Source organism: Chenopodium quinoa, unplaced genomic scaffold (assembly GCF_001683475.1).
Source record: "Chenopodium quinoa cultivar QQ74 unplaced genomic scaffold, ASM168347v1, whole genome shotgun sequence".
Taxonomy (NCBI): Eukaryota; Viridiplantae; Streptophyta; class Magnoliopsida; order Caryophyllales; family Amaranthaceae; genus Chenopodium; species Chenopodium quinoa.
Genome location: NW_018742309.1, coordinates 3861589 through 3874768, shown reverse-complemented (window position 1 = coordinate 3874768; position 13180 = coordinate 3861589). Strand labels below are relative to the sequence as shown.

The 13180-nt window shown below is 32.1% G+C and overlaps 1 long non-coding RNA gene across 1 annotated transcript; it reads right to left on the bottom strand.

Moving 5' to 3' along the window:
- Nucleotides 1-4970: 4970 nt before the first annotated feature.
- On the bottom strand, nt 4971-8444 carry LOC110688315. The gene is made up of 3 exons (XR_002504558.1): nt 7634-8444; nt 5879-5935; nt 4971-5533 (listed from the first exon to the last, which is right to left on the bottom strand). It is a non-coding gene; the product is annotated as an uncharacterized LOC110688315 (long non-coding RNA).
- Nucleotides 8445-13180: the final 4736 nt, after the last annotated feature.

The window sequence follows — 13180 nt, the reverse complement described above, 5'->3', positions numbered from 1 at the left end:
TGATGTCCATTGATGTAGGTTTTATTCATAACGTACATAATCTATGCTTTATCCTATTTACTAGCTAAAAAAAAAAAGTTGTCACCTTAATAGACGTGATCAACAATCTTTTAATCAATAAAATACTAGTTTATCTAAAAAAACCCTTAAAATATTCTCTGTTCTCTCTTTAAACCTAGCCACCGTAGGAAATCTTAGTGGTTGCCATCGATTTTATTGATGATAAACCCTAAATCAATAATTTAATACTAAAACAGACATCGGGAGTGACATGTGTTACATCCTGGTGCTGCTTTTTTCCCTTCAAAACTCCCCTTCCCTTTTTATCATTTTTTTTTGTTAACATTTGATTTTATAATATCATTCTAAATCTTTTATATTATATCTTTATGACAAATATATTCCTTTTTACTTGGTATTCATAATTATTCAATACACATTTATCTAAATAATTATTCCGACTCCTTTTTAATTATCTTTTAAATGGAGTATTATTAGATTTTGCCAAAAAAAAAAGTAATAATAAATTAATTCTAGATGTTAAAGAAATGACTTTAAAACACCACTTATTTTTTTTTAATTATCTTTTTTTTTTTTTTTTACAAATACCTCTAGCTAATATTATATATCAATTTCAAAATAACTATATTTTTAAATTAATTACAATTTTGTTTCTGAAAATTTACTACTACGTATATATTATCACAAATTAAGGATTTATAGAGTATATTATAACAATAAATTAAATGCTATGTTTGACAATTATATTATATGTCTAATTTTAGGGAAAGGTAAAATAACAATTAATTAATTTTGTAAATTACATAATTAAAAAAATCAATATCTTAGTAAAAGCAAAAAAAAATTATTATCTTTTGCCGAGACACTTGATTAAGATGATAAATTTATCACATCCGACATTCATAAATAATTTGCATAGTGAAAGACACGCCAGATGTAGATAGTGACAATTGACATCTCCTTTTGTATTTTTTTTTTTTTTTTGATATATATCTATTATCTACAATTAAACTTTTAAGACAATGAAAAAAAATTATTAAGCTACAATTATTGGATAGCTTCAAACACAATTTTTTATACAACAAAGAATGAGGATATCGTATATGTAGAGCATCAATCCATAAACAGAACATGTAGTGTGTGTGTACTTTTGCTAATGGTTTTAGTGGAGATTTTAGTCTATTCCTTGATTAATTTTTGATATTTAATAAAAAGGCTTTTATAAATAAGTAAATATTAATATGGCCACTAGACCTGATCAAACCAATCCCCTTGCTTGAAAAAAATTTCGGGTTTGGGTAGCCCAAAAAGTCCATTTTTGTTTTATTTTTTTCTTTGTCTATTAATATTGATTATGACATTATAATTTCTATATATTAGATGTGTATGTTTTATCAAATTTTAATTGTTGGATATAATTAATTTTCTTAAAAAAATTAGACTTACCGTGCATGGTACGGGCCTTAAGCTAGTTCTGCTTTAATTTTATATTTTTAGCCAATAAATTTCACCAATAGTATGGTGATTGTAGTCAGTCTCTTCATGTAGGGTTTAATTGGTTTCCTGATGGTGGGATTTGTAGTATGGGTTGTTTGTTTGTTTTTCGTGTGTGCAGAGATACAAATTTGGATGATTCGTCTTGTAAATTTGTAGAATTGCGGGTCTGTTAGTATAGGGGTGTAGATTTAAAAGATCTGTCTTGTAAATTTGTTTATCTTGATGACTAATCAAGTTTATCACTTTTGCGACTATACATCAATGGAGCTCTGTCAAGAATAATGCAAAGACGTTTAAAATTATTCAGGAGCAGTTCAAAATTGATGCCATTAGTTTAGGGGTGTTTAATACAACTTGTATTGAGAATTTAGATCTCTTAAGTGATGATTGTAAGTACTGAATGACTATTAGTACTATTTAATAAAATCACCCTCCCTATTTCATTTTAACAAAAAAAATAAAAAAAATACATCTTTATCTCGGTGAATTTGTTTTATCACGGATTCACGTGGGTAAAAGTTACATAGGCAAAACTGCTACTTGCCTTGAAGTAGCGGTTTTGCTCTGTGATAAACAAAACTTGTTTATTACAGAACTTGATTATGGCAGCCTCCTTTTAATCTTGAAAGCAAATAGTAAAATGAGTATTTTCTCTGTATTTTATTACTTGCTCTACTTTCTTTTTGTGTCTGTATTTTATTACTTGCTTTACTTCCCTTTTCAGAAACTTTTAATAATATTTTACTATTTTTCTCTCTACCAATGGTTCCATCATATTATATTTTAATTAATATTTTTCATATTCTCTCTCCTCCCCACTTATACTCCGCTTTTTAAGATTTTTTTATTCTTCAATCAACCCCACTTTTATCATATTTAATTACTTTCTCTATTCCTCCTAAAATTGGAGTAAGTAATAAAATACGGAGAGAGTACAAACTTTGGATGCAATTTACTATGAAGAGAAAGATTCTACTGTTTTCATTTAATAAATTAATCACCCATAGGCGTTGATTGAAGTGGTCCTACATTAGCATGTTGTGAATATGTTTGACAATCATAAGAAGTTGGATTTGACATTACACGATTAGGGAGGAAAAAGTAGGGAGCTGCTAATAAGTTTTTAAGAAACTTGTAAGCCATTTATGGATCATTTAAGGCAACCACGAAAAGAGACAAATCGAAAGGAAATAACGATTTGATCCATGAGATTAATAACTTCATAGTGGCCTTGAACCATAACTGGATGTTCGGAGATGATGGTACGAAATTGAGTCAAAAAGTCAATTTTGCTCGTATTAGTCTCTACTTGATTCTTATAGCGACATGTATTAATTGCAACTCAAAAGGCATACAAACAAGATATAGTTCGCTCCAAACTAATAAATCTAAATTGGTTGCATATTTAATGCAAACATAAATTTAACTATATATTGTTATCACTTGAATTAAACAACATGATTACTGGGGACCTAAACCGGTTGTTCAAATTATCTTATTAAGCGTGATTTCCAATTACGGATCTTGATTGAAACATGAAATATGGTGATAACAACAAAATAGGATAGTCATTCATAAATATAAGAAACAACTTGACAATAATTAAACGAACAGATAACGCATCCTAAACATGACACTAGAAAAACTTAATACACTAGACGAATAAGATAAAAAGGCACCGGTTCAAACCCCCCCTTTGGCACCGGTTTTGAACCATTGGGTATTTGAGGGATGCCAAATCCATGAAAATTTGGCACCGGTTCAAAACCGGTGCCAACTAAAGCATTTGGCACTAGTTAACCGGTGCTAACTACCATGGCGCCATTTTTTTTTTTTTTCAATACTATTGGCACCGGTTCAAAGCAAGAACCGGTGCAAAAAACCCCACTGAGGCACCGGTTCTTCCGTTGAACCGGTGCCAAAAGTGAAAAAAATTATAAAAAAACTTTTGGCACCGGTTCTGGTCAAAACCGGTGCCAAAAATACCCCAAAAAAATAATTTTTTTTTTTTTATTTTTTTTTTTTTTGCATTTTTTCACTTAAATTGATATAGAAACATTAACATATATATAAAGTTACATATTTTCCTTAAAAAAGGCTGTAATATTACAATTTTCGTCCAAAAAAAAATCAAAGCAAATAACAAAAATATCTAAGACCAGCTCCACACTAGCAGCTGAACAGAGGAAGAAGGAACCAGCCAACACACTGCGCCGACCCTCAAGCCCAGCAAGACAGCAACAGCAGCCAAAAGCAGGCACATAGCACCAGGCAGAGAACAGCACAACAGCAGCCAGAGTAAACAGAGCCTGAAACAGCAGCAGCTGGCAAAGCAGAGAAGGAACCAGCAGCAGCAGTGCACAAACAGAACCAGCAACAGAAACCAGACAGCAGGAGGACCAGAAACTAGCAGTCCTGCTTAAGGTAACACAGCATCCAGCAGCTATACACGTGTATTTTTATGATTTAAAAAATGGACTAAAATAATCCCTCGAATTTGAGGATTGTCTAATTGAAAATGCTAATGTGTAATTTTCTATACAGTCTCCGAGGCACCTGCACTGCACATCACACTTCCACTTAATAACACAATACTAAAGATTCATGGCAGTAGGTTAGTTTGATGCTCGTAACGAGCTTCAACTGTGGATGGATGCTCTTAAGGCTAAATAATGTGCTTCAGATTTCGTAACTCGAAACGGATAGATCTTTCAAAATTTATGTCATTTAGATACTGAACTGAACTGAACACTCTTAAGGTTAGAGAAATATATTATCTTCAAAGAAAGCTCTTCAAAGCACTGTGCCACATTTTCTTGAGTTTTGCCTTTGTATTTATAAAATAGAGAACCAAAATGTTATGCAAGAGCAATCCCTTCTTCCTTAGTCATAACTCTTTCTGAATCTCAAAATAAAAATTATCAAGAACAGTGAGTTACCAATATCTAACAAGCATCAATCTTTCAATATAAATATGGGCAAACCCTTTTATCTACTAGGTAAATTAGCCAACTGTTACGAGGATTTCTTAGGAAAAAAATAACTCTGAGACATATGTGCAAAAGAATAAATAAGCAAGCCAAGGTATAAACTAGAAGTGTTAATGTAGAAATTAAATTGTTTAGTATCAAAAAATACCGTAAACAAATTGCATTGCGGATGGCATCATCAATACAACACATGAGTTACAAACTAGAAGATAAAAGTATCCCAAAAGCTAGAACACAATCCCAAATCTACTGTCCGAAAACAGGCACTATATAACAGAACATTCCTAAGTTAGATGCTTACCAATAAAAATAGTTGACCACAATTTTCTTTACAACACTCATCATCATAAGATGCAAGTTATTCCCATAATGATACCTTGGATCAATTCATAATTTAGTATGAAAAATAACAATATACGAAGTAATATAATCAAATTTAATCCAAATAAAAAGAGAAAATAATAAAAACTAAAAGTGATGAACATTACAGCTTCAATACAATGCTGAAAAGCTAACTTCTGCACTTAAGAGTCCTGAGACAAACCTTTAGCCACCCTTTAACATATAACACCCAACATTAAACTACATTTCAAAACATCATCTCAAAGTTTGCTCATATATTGCACCTATACAACCAAAAAGCTTAGTGAAACAAGTGCCAAGTCTAAACAAAAATATATATACAAGTATATATATACCGACATGAGAAACAGAAAATGAGAAACAATACTTAGCTAATTCAAGGATATCCTTCACAATTAGTCCAAACTGATTACACTCCATATACTTCTTCTTCAGATGCATGCAAAGATTGATATATTATCAGACAAAACTTTGATCATATCCAGTCAAGCATCAAGGGCTATCTTGAGATAGTGCCTTGCTGCAAGTGCTTCCACAACATCAACACTGCCACTACCTCTCATAGTTGTGTAGGTAGCAGGCATCACTTCACCCATACTGTCATGCATAACACCTCCCAAACCAATTCTGTCATCCCCGAAGCAACCAGCGTCTGTGTTCACCTTATAGCAGCCAACAACAGGAAATACAGTCAGGGGGTAGACACAGCAGGGCAGCAAAAAAAAATAACCTCATTAGCCAACTCAACCCCCCCCCCCCCCCCACCCCCACCCCCACCCCCAACAATACCAACAGCTTTCCTGATTACATCAAACCCAAGATATCTTTTTGTTTTCAAAAACCTAAGTATTCTTTCTTAGCCAAATACCCCACAAGAGATTCCAGAAAATGTTCCACCAAGTATTTTCATTAGACACTTTTTCAAGTGACATACACCAATCCCACACATAAGTTCATAAGACCCAAAAACATGACTTTACAAAAATGAAATACCCCATCAGAAATACCTCATTAGTTATTTCTTGCTTAACTTCGCCCATATATAAATCGGCACAGCTTCAGATCTGCATATAACACAAATCACTAACCAATACACACTTGTCATAAAATTTTAACTTATTAGAATTAATAGTGAATCTATATCTTCATTATAGTTAAATAGTGCATACAAGTAAACGAATCACTTGTCATTAACCCCATATGTATATAGTATACATGGACTACAACTCTATTACTCAATAAAGACCAAATCTCCTAACATTTTTGAAACAATGTCAATCATAAAAAAACCATCAATGCTTCCATGCCTGCATTTCTAATTGTCCACATTGTGAGAGTTGCTGCAACAGAAATTTACTAGCTAGTGCTTGCCTATTAGGTAAACAAAAGTTCCAAATTATGGGATGAAAAATCACACATCAAATTTGTAGTGGCCTATTATTTTGAATACAATCTCATGAGGGCAAATTATAAATACATACATTGTATGCCATTTGATTTAAATTTAAAACAATAATCTACTAATTTTATAATGTTGCCTAAAAATACACTGTATGCCATGAAGTAAATTCTGAAGCTCTTAAATAACCTTAAGTTCTTTCACCAATGTTTGTAGAAGAGAAACAACAAGCTCTACTCAATTTCACTTATAATAATCATAATAATCATATAAAAGTATAAAAATAGCTAATAGGTACTACAGTAATTACTAGAATTACCTACATTGTACTAATCATTATAATGGCATTCTGGTAGTAATATTGAAAAGAACTACAATTTCAATACCCAAAAACACAATCTTTAAAACAACATAGACGTGAAAAATTATAAAACATTGTAACCTTGTATGATGATTATAGCATACATCTCTAGTATATATTATCTAGGAAGCTCAGAAATATAAAACTAAAATTCTAAAAACTAATATAGATAAATAACATAAAACACAACTCTACATGTATCTATCTATTACCGACCACCTGGACATAGTTGAAAACTAACTATTTTCCACCCTTAGTTAAATAATGCAATAAAGTTTTACCAAAATTATGTTTTAACATGAAAAGAACGAAAAGAGAAGAAAAAATCAATATAAGCAAAAAATTCATATAAATATATATATATATATATATATATATATATATATATATATATATATATATATATATATATATATATATATATATATATATATATATATATATATATATATATATATATCGAGCATCTAAGAGCAATTTGCAATAAAGTATTACACGAAGAGAAAGATAAAGAGAATAGATTAACCAATTCCAGAGTGCTGGTGCTATTTTAAAAATGAGGTAGTGAAGATGGCAATGATCTTTCTCCAATCTGAAAGGGAGAGCTTAACAAATTGAAGAGAGAAATTGCAGGAAAACCCTAAATTAATTGGAAGCACATTAGCCAGCAGCACAATGAGTTATTTTTTAACATAATCGACTTGAGTTCGAGTTCGCAAAATCATCAATACACCAAGTTGTAAATTAGATTTCTTTCTCAAATAATCGAAATTGACAGAGAAATGATACGTAGAAATAAAGAAAAGTTAATCCTGCAAACAAACAAGACTTAATCACTCAAATAAATATCAAACACATCTACAAAAATCAATTACGCTATAACAAATTAATGAAGTAACTTTTCCAGCAAAACAACCCAATTAAGGAAATTACAACTAACACAAATAATTAGCGAAATTGATATTCATTGATTAAAAAACTTCATTGATTAAAAAACATTACCTCAGAAGTTGTTTCAATGGAGGAGAAAGCTCAGAACTGCTACAATATAACGCAAAGCTAAATAACCCAGAAACCCTAACCTCGAATTTCTGATTTTTGGTTCGAAATTGATTCGAATTTGTTGTTGTCGAAGACACACGCACATGATTGATTCAAAATAGACGCACCCAGAAACCCTAACCTCCAATATTGTAGAAAAAGAGAAGGAAAAGGAGAAGGAGATCGAAAGAAAGGAGAAAGGAAAGGGAAAGTGGCGCTTATGGAGAAGGAGATCGAAGGACAGAGAAGGAGTGTTAGGAAAGTGCTGAGAGAAAGCTCAGAAGCCCCATCAATGGAGATATTCGAATACGCTACAATGGAGGAGAGAGAGGAAGATCAGATGAGAAGCGGAAAGATCAAGGAAATGAAGAAGAAAACGCGCATTATAAACCGGGCTTTTTTTTTTTTTTTAATGGCACCAATTCAAATCGGTGCTAATTACTATAGTTGGCACCGGTTTAAGGCGAACCGGTGCCAACTCTATTGCTTTCCTTGGTTTTTTTTTTTTTTTTTCTTAAAGGTTGGCAGCGGTTTGAACCAGTGCTAATTAAATAAGTTGGCACCGGTTTTGGTTGGAACCGGTGCCAACTCCCTATTTTCCAATTCCGCCCATTTCTTTTGGCACCGGTTTTCAAGAACCGATGCTAAAGGGGGGGTGCCTATTTGATTTTTTCTACTAGTGATACAATCCCTAGGCATCATGATACCGATAATTGAAATCAATCTAGCAGGAACAAATACAGTAGAATCTATTAACTGAAAAAATAATTAAGTCTACTTACGTTGATTGTGACCCGTTTCAACATCAGAAAAAGAAGGCAAAATTGGCCTCAACAATACAAACTTTTACCAAGGTGCACGTAGTACCATGAACTATGAATAGTAGACGTAACAACACCAACTTTTAATTCGAGTGCACTAAATACATAGATGAAATCCAGGTACAAAGATTTTTTCGAAGACGTGAAATCTTTAATATTTTATGAACTTTTTGCAAATTTTGACATCATATTTTCCTTAAGGTCCAAATCGATCAAAGACATTAACCGAGACATTTTTATAGCACACAAATCGATGCGTTTTGGTAAATTTTTGCTTAATTGATCTCAAAATTGTCCCATGCAAACTAAAATGACTCTGAAAACCTTGTCTCATCATTTTTTCCGCATGCAAATTACATATCCAAGACGATTTTTTATGATAATATATTATTAGATATCCTATCTTTGACAAAATCTTTGGTGTCGAGTTTCATTTATGATATTTTGTGCACCCAATGAAGAAGTTTGTGTTATAGCTACTAGTCAAAGTTTATGCTGCTACATGCACCTTGTTAAAATTTATTGATGTTGAGACCAATTTTGCTTAAAAAGAATGTTAGTAAACTTCAATAAAATCAATAAATCAAATTAAAATAAATCAAACCAAATTAAGTTTAAATTGAAACCCTTAAGGTTTTGTCGACCTTTCACGTCGTGGACCATCGACAGAGCTTCGAGTCTAGTATTGATGCTAGTAGCACTTGGAGGAAGAATTGTTGAAGATTAGGGAGATGAAATATTAGAGAAGAGAGAATATGAGAGAAAAAAACGGTTCCCGTAACTCTCAAAGGCCTACAATATTTATAGAATTGAAGGCTGCAAACAAGATAGAAAATGTAGAAAAGCTGGCACGACACCGAAACATCTGGCATGACACGTAAGAACCTGGAGCGACATGCCAATCTATGGCGCGCGCCATCCAAGAGGAATTTCGGAATGTTCTTTTTTATACTTTGCTCGTTTTGTAACGAAATTTATCCGTTTGGCTCGTTATTTTACACATATTAAGAGTTCTAGAATTTCCTAGTAAGCTTGGATTGGTTTATGGTTTAAACAATTATGGATTTGGCTTACAAAAATCAATGGAAAGAAATAGATAAAAAAAGATTGAGTTTGTAATGAAATTAAAGATAGGCTTATAAAAAGCAAAAATAATATAAACTGGGTTTTTAAATAAAAACAAAATACTCTTTTGATCTAACACTCTACTCAAACCAAATGGCGATGAAAGGTTTTCACACATTGGTTGGGGAGATGCCCCCATGTTGACTGAGTTTGTAGAGATGTAAGTCTCGAAAATAAAAGTTAAAGTAGGCGATAGGGACGAAAAATGATTTAAAACGTTACGCAATTTTAAACCATTCAAAATACGCCAATACCTACATAAAAGTGTTAATTCAATAGATAAAAGAGTAAAAGGGATAGAATGCGTATCTAATACCAGTACGTCGGCACCAGATATGTTTGGTAGCTTTCTACACCCCGATAAATTTACAAAATGTTGACAATTCACCGCGCCGGCGGAACATTGCCAGATTCATAGATAACGATTCACTAAGCCCATAGGACATCGCCTGGATGTTGACGATTCATTATACTTGTAAGACATTATTATCGAAGAGATGGTTGACATGCAATTCACTGCGTCGCAAGACATTGCTATATAGATCACGCACCTCAGTGCCTCGAGAAACCCGCAACAAAGATGATCCACTATGGACATTGGACATCGCCAGCTAGATAACTGACAATTCACTACGCCTGTAGGACATTGCCAGGTGATGAATAGTAATTCACTATGCCCGTTGGATATTACTAGATAGATCACGAACCTTTTCACCTTGAGAAGCCCGTAACAAAGACGATTCGCTATGCCCGCAGGGTATCATTGGATAAATGACTAACAATTCACTATACCCCTAGGACATCGCCAAGTGATGAATAGTAATATATTACACTCGCAGGACATTACTGGTGTATTGTTCGATTGTGTCCGAATAGAAGCAATGGTGGGGCTCGATTGTCTTCGAACAGAAGCTGTAGATGGTGTTCGATTGTCTCCCCTAATAGAAGATGTAGAAAGCGTTCAATTGTCTTCGAACAAAAGTTGTAGAAGGTGTTTGATTGTCTCCGAACAGAAGGGCAGTGAAGGTGTTCGATTTTCTCCAAAAAAAAAAAGCAAATGTGAAGGTGTTCGGCTGTCTCTCTAAACAGAAGCGATGTAAAGGTGTTTGATTGTCTCCGAACAGAAGCAATTGTGAAGGTGTTAATTATGTTGACGATGATTATGACACTACAAGAAAATTTATCTATAGGCAAAACTTTGAGCCAAATACTTTTGCATAGCCTCTAAAAGATATATTTAGCATCAATTAAACTATGATTACCTCTAAATGTTATTTTTAGCATTAGTGGATTAGAGGATGCCCCTTAATGTTCTTTTTAGTATCAATAAAATTATTGTCTCTAAAAGTTAGTTTTAGCATTAGTGAATTCAAACTTGCATCTAAAAGTTCATTTTTAACATTAGTGAAATGTGCTTCTAAAAGTTAATTTTAGCAATAATTATTTATATGTTGCCTTTAATAGTTTTTTTTAGCATTTTTAAAGAGTTATTTTTAGTAATAGAGAAATCACGGTTGCCTCTAAAAGCTTATATGTTGCACCTAAAGTATTTAATATTAGTGATATTATAGTTGCTTTTAAAAGCTATTTTTAGCATTAGTGCAATTTACATTGCCCGGAAAAGTTTATTATAATCAATATTAAATTTACAACTATCACATGGAAAATTTACTTTATTAATTGTACTTACAGATTCGTTTCGTGTGAAGTTCATTAAAACAAAGGCTTAGTATTTCTGTTGAATGTCTAATTTTTACTCATATTTGATTATCCCTCAGCTAAGTGTGTAATTCATATACCCACCTTGCTTATTAGATGAGTCTATTGTATACACCGTTCTACAATTTATAATGTCATAATTTTTTATAAGTTATAGTTTTCTCTTTTTTTGTTTTTTTTTGCCAAAAAAGTAATAAGCTATCTTTTTTTTTCTAAGTTAGTGTGAAAGTATACTATAATAAAATCCCTTAACATGTTTTAAATTCTTTTAACAAAAACATCGGTGTATAATCAGTATATATATATAAATTTTATTGTACAACGACCATTTATAAGATAACTATTAACCAATTTAGGTTAATTCTTATTGTAGATTAGGATAACTATTAGTTTTTCATTATAAATTGGAAGCTAAATTTTTAATGATAAATTTTATAATGGGATATATGATTACTTTTATTCCGTATGAGTGATATACATATGCTGTAAATCGTTTAAAAGGAATAATTGTATGTGTAAAAATAGGTGACTTTCATTTCTTATTAAGGTGAAAGTTGATTATTGTTGGGAAACTTTACATTTGATGTACAATATATGTATTGCTCACCATATTTTTTTTAATTAATTTTTTTCTTCTTTTAAACGGCTTATGATATTCAGTTAACTTAGTAATTGATAATTCATGATTTGATTACCGGAATAGATCTGTAAGATCTGGAAAAAAATAAAATTGTATGGATACGTTATTGTAACAAACTAAGTTATCGTTTATAAGCATGGAGTAATTTTTGTTTTCAAATTATTATTGTTGTTTAGAATTAAATAACGAGTTCGCTCGATTTGACGATATTCGAAATAGGTTATCAAGACAATGTCTTGGATAATGAAATACCTACTAAGTGAACGTTGAATGTCACACCGAAATTATCCCTAATTGAGGTAATTTAAAAGATGGACGATTAATGACCAATATAGATTAGTGTGTAGTATGGTTTATAGCGTTGTTTCGTGTGCTTGAAGGACATGAGAATTTCATAAATCATTTGCACATGTATTAGTTTGGAACTATACTAGATTGACCTATGAGATACCTTAAGAGATATAAATTGTCATAAGTATTTATCTCATTAAAGCTATTGAATTGGTAATTTTTCTCAACCATGAATATTTTAAGTTTACTTGTTTTTAAGTACTAGTTTGTTTTGACGTTGTCAAACGTCGGCCCGTAAAGGGGATTACAAAGGCAACACTTAGGCAACTATGTCTCATAGTAAGTGAAGCTTAGCAATAAAAGAATGAGAATGTCCACCCATCAAAGATGGGGAATATATCTTTGTTGTTAACAAGGCCGCTCGAAGAGGGAGACTGTGAAAATGTTGGATGTGCTCAGATTGATTAGGGATAATCATCTGTACTCAACATTCAAACTTAGGAATTCGAGAAACACTTCTAGACGTAATAAGGATGACGATGAATCTTACCTTATAGTTCAAGATGAGGCATTAAGTGACATAGGAAAGGGCAATACAAAAAACGCATACTTGTCCCGAAGGACAAGTAGGACAAGTGGGAGATTGAAAGGAATGGTGTCCTTCGAACAAGTGTATTTGTCCAATAAATGGTTCAGAACTAATTAGGGAGCTAATTATTAAGTGAAATCAAGTGTTCAGAATGCCTAGATGGAGGCCGCTTCTAATCAGTAAGAATAATATAATTAATCTCACAGCTTGCTATTGATTGAACCTAACAAACCGGGTTATACCCAAGCACAAAATCAAACCATAAAGACGGATTATGCCTGAAGGCCAAAATACGTCTATAAATACAATTTTGACTAAAACAT